Below are 7,681 nucleotides of genomic sequence, written 5' to 3'. Positions count from 1 at the left end.
GGCATCGTGGGGCGCTGGTGGGCAGCTGCAGCAAGAGGCTGGACTAGGCATGGGCAGCCTTGTGCGGTGTCAGCCCAGGGAGCAGGAATGCTGGGCAGAGACACGCACCATGGCCCATGTGGAGTTGATCTATGTCGTTCCAGTTGTGTGCTGGTGTTATGGCACTGAGGCTCGTTGTTGGAGGTTTGTATAGGCATACACGAGATTTGTTTTTAAAAAAAGGACCGAATCCTCATGTGAGTATGACACGGAGACGCAGGAGCACATCAAGCGGCAGAATAAAAATCTATTGATACACGTCCATCGGGAAGGCTGAGGCGAGGCGAAGCAAGTTGCACTAGCGTCACGGGTTGTGCCTGGGAGCTATTATGTGTGAGTACAAGAAGCACGTGTTGGAAGCTCGGATATATTTTTCATAGTGTTAGCCATATGAAGAGCCATGATGCCAATGGGTATCATGTTTGAGGTAGAGAAGCTCGTTCGGACTAAAAAACCTTGGGTTATGGCAGACGTGGATGAAAGATTGTTGGTGCGACAAGGATGCTTGAAGGAGTTGCAGGAAGTCATGTCAGCTAAGATGGAATTATTATTTGATGGATGGAAATTCGGGGAAGATGATTTGCGAGCCTGGAGTGTGTCATACATTCGAACGAGTTCGGCTGGGTCGGACTGGACAGTCTGACGGATCGACGCGAGTCAGTTGATATAGAAGACGGCGGTGGGATCATCGACGACGACATAGGACCGTGATGCCGATGGTGACCGACTTCTGGACGTGGAAACACGTGGCGCAGGCTCTAGGGCTTGTGTGGCTTCGACAAGACTATGGCGCGGGGTTGATTCAAGGTGGTGTACACACGGAGCTTGAAGTCGACGGGACGCGGGGTGGACTGATCATCTACCATGGAATCATTTTGAAGGTGGATCTGGATTGAGGGGCTACGGTGTAAGGATCCGGAGATCGCAGCCTATTTAGCAGGAAAAAAGCGAGTGACACGCAATTCGGACTGGAGCCCACTGGTCCGATAGAAGCTTGATACTCGTCATCGGTCGGTGATGATCGGTGGTACTCTGTAGTGGGGGTTGAGTGGTGTGGGTTCGCGACCCTTGAGACTCGACCGGGACAGGGGAGGCTCGATACAATAATTGCGACGAGGTGTGAGGTATGCACGGGCATGGAGACGGGCCAGGGCTCTGGTGGTCATACATGTGGTGAGAAAAACTGCTAATTTGACACGGGATGACTACAAGCAATGGTGAAATTCCTTCAAGTTCCAGATGGGCGGTAAAGGAAGAGCGATGATGTTGAGTTCAGGTAACTCTTATGTGCGACACCTGATATGAGTTGTTCACTTTCACGCAGGTCAGTGATCAGTGTGTGATGGTGTTGGATATTCTGGAAGTTGGGAGCGTAACTAGAGTAATGTGGAGCTTAATTTCATTCGAGCGTTGACTATGGTCAGGAAAAGAAGGAACTAAAAGTTGCAGTTGGAGTCACATGGAGTTTTTGGAGTAGCAGCGGTGCTCATGGGATAAGCTCAAGTCCAATGTACATGGAAGTTTGACGCATGGACGAATTCAAGGTGGTGGAGAATATTCGTCAAGGTGGAGTTTGTTAGAGTTGTGTCGAATATTGTGTACAAGGTAGGTTACAATTGGACTTGTAGTAGTATTGTGTTTAGACATGATATGGAGTCGTGTCCTAATAGGACACTTGTATCCTATGCCTCTCATATATAACGGGGGTAGACACACGATGTAACCTATGCCAACATAATAGTACAGGCGTGCAGGGGGAGCCGACGGCGTGTGCCGGCGCCGAGGGCGGCTAGGGTGCGGTATTGTGATGGTGTCACGGGGAGGAGCACCTGTAGTCATGCCCAGTGGATGTAGCCATATCGGTGAACCTCGTTAACAAATCTCGGTGTCGTGCTCGTGTGATTGCTTGGTCCTCGGATGATTGACGGAGTGCCTCGGATTTATTCTAAAAGTTTTTTAGCTTGTACCGTAAATACGAAGATTTGATCATTTTATGAGATATATTTTTTTCGGGGAAATTTGGGAGCTGTTTATTGAACACAAACAACTCCAACATAATCAGCGGAGAGGCTGGTTACAAGGAGACTCGATGCATAATCAAGCCAATATTCCGTGACATATAGAGTGCTAGCTTGCTTAGCACAGAGATGAGCAGAGACATTAGCCGACCTACCAACATGCTAAATTAGAAAGGACTTAAATAAGGGAACATGCTCCCCAATCTCGAACAACATAGGCGCCACCACCGCGCGGTCGCTAAGACGCGAGTTCCAGAGATTTACAATCTCCAAATTGTCGGTCTCGAAAACCACTTCAACGTAGCCTCTCAGATGCGCGAATAACACACCATCATGAAGAGCTAGGGCTTCCCAATGAGAAGATCGGTGATTCCCGGGTAAGGTTTGCACCAAGCAACTAATAAGGAAGATCGGGTCCTTGCGACCCCACCTGCTTTACCCCTTCTAGCTTCCATGGCAATGCTGCCATCCGTGTTGATCTTGACCCAGCCCTCATCCGGTGGGCGCCAACCATAGCCGATAGAATCCGAGCATGGTCCCGAGGTAGCTCGAGCATAGCTAGAGCCTCTCGAGTCTTCTACGTGGACAGAGCAGGATCAAGCTCTCTCTTGTCATGTGTAGCATTGTTCCTTGAGGTCCAGATCGCCCACATGACAGTTACTAGTTTTGCTCTCTCAGAATCCGAGAACATGGGGTTGGACAGGATGTCTTGAGACCAAGTAAGCGGGTGCAGCTCCGGTCGCTTGATATCAAGCTAGTCCGGGGCAGCACTCCAGAAACGCCTGGCATGGGTGCAGTGCAATGAAGCATGCTTCATATCTTCCTCCGCGTGAAGGCAGAGTTTGCAAGTGCCAACGGTAGCAATGTGATGGTACTTGAGAGACTCTTCCACCGGAAGAATCCCATGCAGCACCCGCCACCTGAACACTCTCACCCTTGGCAAGACCTTGAGCTTCCATAAACGGGACCATAGATGTTTGTCTGTCGATGAAGTTTCAGTGACCGTCCCTTGCTCTAGAGCTTGATGCTCATTATGAGTCATTAGAGCATGATACGCTGATCTTACAGTATAGCAGCCCGATCGTTTGAGAGCCCAAGCAAAAACATCATCACCCCCACCCCCATCTTAGCGGAATGTTAAGAATGGCATCCGCATCGAGGGCGATGAAGTTTTGACGAATCACATATGATTTCCAAGACCAATTATCAGTATCAATGAGATCTGAAACAGTGTGCAACCGTGCATTATCGCTTTTGTCTATAGGCGACATGGAGATAGTGTTGGGGACCCACTAGTCATCCTATATAGAAACTGTCCTTCCATCTTCAATTCGCTTGATGAGGCCGACTTGCAGAGCATCTCTCCCAGTGATGATCGCCCGCCACGTTGCCAAGGAGCAGCGTGGAGCTGAAGCTTGCGTGAAATCACTGAAGGGAAAATATCTGCCTTTGAGAACTCAGGCACAGAGGGAGTTTGGATGTGTCTTCAATCTCCATCCGTGTTTTGCAAAAAGAGCTATGTTAAACAACTCGAGATCCCGGAATCCCATGCCACCCTTCTCTTTCGGAATTGCGATAGCATCACAAGCCTTCCAATGCATAAAATTGTGATCCAGGGAGCTACTCCACCAGTATTTAGCCAAGCAGAAAACAAGTCCCTTACATGCCTTTTTTGTCAACTTCAAACAACTCATGTTAAAGGTAGGAATGGCTTGGGCCACAGATTTTATACAAACTTCCGTTCTAGCACACGAAACCATGCTTTCAGTCGCACCTTGGAGCTTGCTTCAGATCCTCTCTCCAATTTGGTCGAAAGTACCACTTGTGATCCTACCCACGGTAGTAGGCAGACCAAGAAAACATTCACTAGAAGCGTCAACAAAGATATTTAGCATTTGTTTCAGCATCAGCTTGTCCGGATCCGAGGTATTCGAGCTGAAGTAGACATAACTTTTCCCTTCGTTAACAGCATGTCCCGAGCCTCTTTCATATATTCTCAGTATCTCGTTGAGCCTTTGAGCACTCTCCACCTTTGCTTGCATGAAAGGACAATTGCTCCCTAGGGTGGTTTTGATAATTGATCACAACATATGCCTCATTGGACTAATATGTTTATCCAAGTATATTTCAGAAAAGTTCAAAAGATGCATTGGCTAAAGGCTTATGTGGAGATGCCCCTTGATGCAGGAAAGGAATAAGATTGGCCCAAGCTTCAAGCTACAAGACTCTTCACTTTATATTTGTGAGAAATCACGTTTGAGTCCATAGGAAAGCCAATACTATTAAAAGGGGGTGAGGTATTAAAATGAGCTGGTTGCTCAAGTGCTCAGAGATAGCCACCAAACATAATCAGTCATTTTTTCCACATAACCATTCTGTTCAAAACCATACACTCAAATTCGGTGCCACCAAGTTTTCATATTTGGCACTACCGAGTTTCATCCCAGGCAGAACCCTAGCCAAACCCACCAAATTGCTGCAACCAAAACCATATCGGTGCTACCGAGTTTGGATGACCAACTTTTTGTTGCCTCGGTACACAACATAATTTACGAGTTTGAGTATTGGTGTCACCGAGTTGTGTCATCTGACTGTTAGCCACCTTTTCGGTGCCACCGAGTTGTGTATATCGGTTCCACCAAGTTTCAAAACTTGCTGCCTTTAGTGCAAGCCAGTACCACCGTGTTCATGACTTCGGTGTCACCGAGTTGGCCACTTTAGGTGTAAGGTTGTATTTTGGGAACAAACTATATATACCCCTCCACCTACCTCTCATTCGTATAGGAAGCACTCAGAACACATACTTCATTGTCAGATCCATTTTTCTAAGAGAGAGCCACCTACTCATGTGTTGAGACTCAGATATTCCAATCCAATCATTTGAAACATGATCTCTAGCCTCCCCAAGTTTCTTTGCACCAAATCAATCTCTCCTACCCATGCCTATTCTGTGAGAGAGTGATTTTGTGTGGAGGAGACTATCTTTAGAAGCATAAGAGCAAGAAGTTCATCGTTCGACCACGTCTATTACCTTTTGGAGGGTGGTGCCTCCTAGATTGGTTAGGTGTCCCTTGGGAGCCTCCCACTTCGTGTTGTGGAGTTGAACTAAGATGTTTGTAAGGGCAAGGAGATGGCCTACTTTGTGAAGGTCTACCGTGAGTGAGGCTAGTCATGTGTGGACGGAAGCCGTGGTGGAATAGACAAGGCTGCTTCTTCATGGACCCCTTGTGGTTCGAGCCCTCCGTGGACTCTCATAGCCGTTACCCTCCATGGGTTGAAGTCTCCACTAACATGGATGTACGATAGCGCCACCTATCGAAACCATGCCAAAAATCGGCGTGTTAACCTCATGCGTTTGATCTCCCTACTTTAATCCATTACTTTACACTTGCATGTTTTACATTCCTTTGCTATACTCTTAGAACTGCGTGTGTAGTGTGTACATGACTTGCCATAATTCCTAAAAATGGCCAACAACTGAAATTGGGAAAAGGCTAAGTTTTTATCTTGTCAAGTAGTCTAATCACCCACCTCTAGACATACTTTCGATCCTAAAAGTGGTATGAGAGCTTTTGTCTCCATTGCATTGGTTTCACAACCTAGGAGAGTATGGCGTCTAGTGAGGGAAATTATCATCGTAGAGATCCATACTTCGATGGCACTAATTTTTCTAGTTGGAAGCATAATATGAAAAATGCACATTCTTGATTTTAATCCTCACGTATGGGCTATTATTCATGTTGGTGTGCAAGGTGATTTCTTCGGAGAAGGGCGTGAACCGGATCGTGATGCGTTATCGGATGAACTGAAGATGTTGCAACTCAACGCACAAGCCCGTGACATCATCTTCAACTGTCTATGCCCCGAAGAATTCAATAAAATCATCCACCTTAAGAATGAAAAAGAAATTTGGGATACTTTGATCGATATGCACGAAGGTACTGATTCTGTCAAACAATCTAAGTTGGATGCGCTCCAAAGTCAGCCTGACAAGTTCAAGATGAAGAATGGTGAAGATGTCGCTCAAATGTACTCTAGGCTAGCTCTCATCGCCAATGAGATTGCCGTCTTAGGAAGCAAAGAGATGACCGGAAAATTCATCATCAAAAAGATACTTAGAGCTCTTGATGGAAAGTATGACACCGTGTGCACATTGATCCAAATGATGCCAAACTACAAAGATCTCAAGCCAACTGAAGTCATTGGTAGGATTGTTGCTCATGAGATGTGACTCAAGGACAAAGATGTGTTGCACAACAAGTCAAGCGGTGCTTACATAGCGTCATGTGATTCTCCCGCTACTTAAAAGGACAATATTGTCACTGATGAAGAGATAAGCCTCATGGTCAGAAAATTCAACAAGTTCTACAAGAGTAGAGGCAAAGAGAGAAGCTCAAGCTTAAGGCATGATGAGAAGCGTTCGTCCAGTCGTGGCCGAAACTGATACAACTGCAGGAAGCACGGACAGTACTCCAATGAGTGCTCGGCTCCCTACAAATGAAGAGAAGAGTCACCTCAAAGATGAAGCTTAAGGGATGAGTCACCTCGTAGAGAGAAAAGGAGTAGAGAAGATCATTATGAATGAAGACACTCACGGAGAGGCAAGGAATCAGAAAAGAAGGACAAATACACTAAGAGTAGCTCAAGAAGAAGACATCAAGCTCACGTTGGTGAATGGGTTTCTGCCTCCGAGTCTGACAACCAATCCGAGAGAAGCTACCACTTCAACTCCGACTATAGTCAAGATGAAGGTGTTGTCGGCATGGCACTTGTTTCCTCCAACTCCTACGACTTATTTGACTCACCAAATGAGGTGTTCGGAAACTGCTTCATGGCTAAAGGCCCCAAGGTATCACACCCCGAGTATCTTGATTTTAATAGTGATGAGGATGACTTGTTAGGAGAAGATGACTTGCTCTTTGATAAACCTAGTGATTGCACTGAAAATGAACTTGCTAATTATCATGCTAGTCAAGAGAAATTAAGTGATGATGATATAAAGAGATTGAATGACTAACTAAAGAATTAAACACTCTTAAGTTAGCTCATGAAACTACTCTAGAAGATCATAGAGATCTTGCAAGAACTCATGAGAAGCTACGCTTCGAGAAGATCAATTTGGAGCAAGAGAATGAGTTCCTAAAAGCAATCAATGATGATCTTTGAAAGAAGAGTTATTCTTATCTAGCCAAATGATTACTCTTGTCTACTTCTATTCCACTAGTTAAACCTGAGAACACTAGTAACAAAGGCAAGAAAGTTTCTTCATCTAGTAATAACAATGCTAAAGCTAAATCTATAGATGTTGCTAGTAGCTCTCTTGATTCCACTAATGATTCTCTTAGCCAAGTTACACTTGAGCAATAAAACGATTTTTTGAAAAGGGATTATAGAGAGAAGTCTCTTCGAAAGTATTTCTGGAAGTAAGCAATTTGAGGAAATTGTGCGCAACCAAGGAGGACATCGGAAGAAACAAGGTGTTGGCTACTTCAACGTCAACGAAGATGATTGGGAAGAAGCTCCATATCCCATTCCTATGTTTGATCCTCAAGAGGAGAAGTATGATCCTACTCCTCCCAAAGTAACAAGCTCACAAGATGGCCTTCTACCACAAGACCATAAGG

This window comes from Hordeum vulgare, chromosome 1H (genome assembly GCF_904849725.1).
Source record: "Hordeum vulgare subsp. vulgare chromosome 1H, MorexV3_pseudomolecules_assembly, whole genome shotgun sequence".
In the NCBI taxonomy this organism is placed as follows: Eukaryota; Viridiplantae; Streptophyta; class Magnoliopsida; order Poales; family Poaceae; genus Hordeum; species Hordeum vulgare.
This window is presented reverse-complemented; position numbering follows the sequence as displayed.